At 41.4% G+C, this 3,575-nt stretch overlaps 1 pseudogene; it reads left to right on the forward strand.

The window, feature by feature from the left end:
• Nucleotides 1-254: 254 nt before the first annotated feature.
• LOC129891326 (ABC transporter F family member 4-like) lies at nt 255-3,370 on the forward strand (annotated as a pseudogene).
• The last annotated feature ends 205 nt before the right edge of the window (nt 3,371-3,575 follow it).

Below are 3,575 nucleotides of genomic sequence, written 5' to 3' on the forward strand. Positions count from 1 at the left end.
TTATTTAATGTAACAAGGTATAATTGAAAGTTTATACTAGAACCTTCTTTTGTCTTCTCCGCTGGTTTGTGCAAATCAGTGGGAAACAGCTTATCTACCTCCACGAGGTAGGGGTAAGGTTTGCGTACATTCTTACCTAATACCTACCTGTGGGATTGCTTTGAGTATGTTGTTGTTGTTGTTGTTGTTATTGTTAGAGTGTTCCAGCAATCCTTTGGCTTTTGGAATGATTAGATATGTCACCATGTTGCTCTCTCTTTCTCTCTCTTTTTTCCTGTAACATATGTTCCAGTGTTTAAATCTGTATAATGTCATTAAAGCTTTTTGTATTTTTCTGGTTCATTCAAATGTGCCTCGGCCATAAATTTTATTATTGCCCTTCTGTCCTCTTCTTACTTCTTTCAATGTGATTTTATGCTGCTTTCTTCTCTATTTATGCTGCTATTCAGCCTATTCTAATTTCTTGCTATAATGTGATTAATCTTTTGTGCGAAGCCTCTCCATTACAATTTTGGATGTGTTGTTTCTTGTTCAGTTGGCTGAGCTGACTGGTGTACTGACGATCTATTTGTTCAAATTTTCTAATTTCTCTCTTTGGTTACAACAGATTGTAAATTCAATGGGGAAGAAAAAAACAGATGAGGCTGGTGTAAGTGGGAAGGCTAAGGGAAGCAGCAAAGATTCCAAGGAAGGGAAAAAGGAGAAGTTTTCTGTCTCTGCCATGCTTGCCAGCATGGACCAGAAACCTGAGAAGCCCAACAAAGGATCTTCAGCCACTAGTGCTAGTAAGGCCAAGCCTAAAGCAGCTCCAAAAGCATCAGCTTACACTGATGGTATTGATCTTCCTCCCTCTGATGACGAGGAAGAGGAGTATCTTCCTGGCTCCGAAGAAGTGGAAGAACAGATCGATGGTCATAGAAGGCATAGAAGGAATGAAGCAGGTCCAATTGATACCTCCGTAAGTTATAAAGAGCTAAATAAACGAGAAAAGAAGGATATGCTTGCTGCTCAGGCGGCTGAGGTGGCAAAAAAGGAGGCCCTTAGGGACGATCATGATGCTTTTACTGTTGTTATTGAGAGCAGGGCGTCTGTTCTTGAAGGTCAAGATGATGCTGATGCAAATGTTAAGGATATAAATATAGAGAATTTCCGTAGCAGCTCGTGGAAAAGACCTGTTAAAGAACACATCAGTTAAGATATCTCATGGGAAGAGATATGGTTTAGTTGGTCCCAATGGAATGGGCAAGTCCACCCTACTAAAGCTCCTTGCTTGGAGGAAGATTCCTGTGCCAAAAAACATTGATGTACTTTTGGTCGAACAAGAGATAGTTGCTGATGATAGGACTGCACTTGAAGCTGTTGTTTCAGCTAACGAGTAACTCATCAAGCTCCGAGAAGAGGCTGCATCTTTACAGAATGCTGCTGCATCTGCGCCTGATGTCTACTCAGTCACCACGATGGGAAAGACTAAAGGCGGCTGCTTGTAAACCAAACAGGTTACATCTATTACCTCTTGAATTTTGGATTGGAAGGCTCCGCACCTCAATCCTTATTTGAAGGCGAAAATAATAGATTATCTGCGTGAGGCTGTAAAGCCTAAGCAGATACAAATCTTTCCAAAAGATTTGGTATTTGATGGAGAACGGGAAATCCTTGAGCGGACTGTTATCCTTAATTGGATGAAACAGTGGTTGACTTGGCTTTCTTGCTGGCTCTACGGTGAGAATAAAGATGATGCTGATGGGGACAACATTGTAGAAAAACTTTCTGAATTGTACGAAAGGTTGCAGCTGATGGGATCAGATGCTGCTGAGGCCCAAGCATCAAAAATTCTCGCTGGGCTGGGTTTCACCAAGGAAATGCAGGGGCGTGCTACCCGATCTTTTAGTGGTGGATGGAGGATGAGAATTTCTCTAGCACGGGATCTTTTTGTTCAGCCTACTCTATTGCTCTTGGATGAACCTACTAATCATCTTGACCTTCGGGCTGTTCTATGGTTAGAATAGTACCTGTGCAGATGGAAGAAAACTCTGGTCGTTGTTTCACACGATCGAGACTTTCTGAACACTGTTTGCAGTGAGATCATTCATCTCCATGACATGAAACTACACTTCTATCGTGGTAACTTTGATGATTTTGAAAGTGGATATGAACAACGTCGCAAAGAGATGAACAAGAAGTTTGAGATTTATGATAAGCAGTTAAAAGCTGCCAAGAGATCTGGAAGTTGAGCACAACAGGAGAAGGTAAAAGTCCGAGCCAAATTTGTAGCTTCCAAAGAATCAAAGAAAAAGGGAAAGGATAGGGTTGATGAAGATGAAACTCCACCTGAAGCCCCTCAGAAGTGGAGGGACTACAGTGTGGAGTTCCACTTCCCTGAGCCTACTGAACTGACACCACCACTTCTTCAGCTAATTGAGGTCAGCTTCAGTTATCCTAATCGACCGGACTTCAGGCTCTCTGATGTTGATGTTGGAATTGATATGGGGACTCAAGTTGCTATCGTTGGGCCCAATGGAGCAGGCAAATCAACCTTGCTTAACCTCTTGGCAGGTGATTTAGTTCCTACAGAAGGTGAAGCCCGCAGGAGTCAAAAGTTGAGGATTGGAAGGTACTCACAGCATTTTGTTGATCTTCTCATAATGGATGAAACACCTGTCCAGTACCTGCTTCGTCTTCACCCAGATCAAGTGAGACCTAGTAAGCAAGAAGCTGTTCGTGCAAAGCTAGGAAAATTTGGACTTCCCAGCCATAACCATCTTACCCCCATTTTAAAGTTCTGGAGGACAAAAAGCTAGAGTTGTGTTTACATCTATTTCCATGTCGAAGCCTCACATCTTGCTATTAGATGAGCCAACAAACCATCTGGATATGCAGAGTATCGATGCTTTGGCAGATGCACTTGATGAGTTCACTGGTGGAGTTGTGTTAGTAAGTCATGACTCGAGGCTCATATCGAGGGTCTGTGATGATGAAGAAAGAAGTGAAATTTGGATAGTTGAGAATGGGACCGTTGAAAAGTTCCCAGATACATTTGATGAGTACAAGGCAGAGCTTGTAAGGGAAATCAGGGAAGAAGTTGATGATTGATGTTGCAACTGGCTTATTCTATTGTAGTGTCTTGTGGGAGAATGTAATCTTCTGTTGAGGGTGGGTTTTCTTTTCGACTTCACATTGAAGGGAGAGTGTAATCTTTTGTTGAGGATATAAAACAACATAGTGACTAAAGTTATATGTACTGTGTCATATTCTATCTATTTCTTTTTATTATGATTTGCCTCACAGGCAATAATGTCAAGCTACATTGAATTTTGCTTCTCATTCTATCTGTTTCCCCTCTTCGTTTTAGGTCTCTGTCAAATTTGCCTCACTTGCAAAATCAACTAGCATTTACATCTATACTGTTTCATTTCTGTGGATCCGAGGAGAGGTTCTATAAGTTCTTAACGTGAATGGTTTGCCGGAATTAATTCTACTTCTAGAATGGCTAGTTCGATATTATATTTCCGTTTAGTTTGAATATCCAGTTGCATTGGCATCTTGATACTGGCTTGCATTTAGGGTTCTCTTTTCAC

Source organism: Solanum dulcamara, chromosome 6 (assembly GCF_947179165.1).
Source record: "Solanum dulcamara chromosome 6, daSolDulc1.2, whole genome shotgun sequence".
Taxonomy (NCBI): domain Eukaryota; kingdom Viridiplantae; phylum Streptophyta; class Magnoliopsida; order Solanales; family Solanaceae; genus Solanum; species Solanum dulcamara.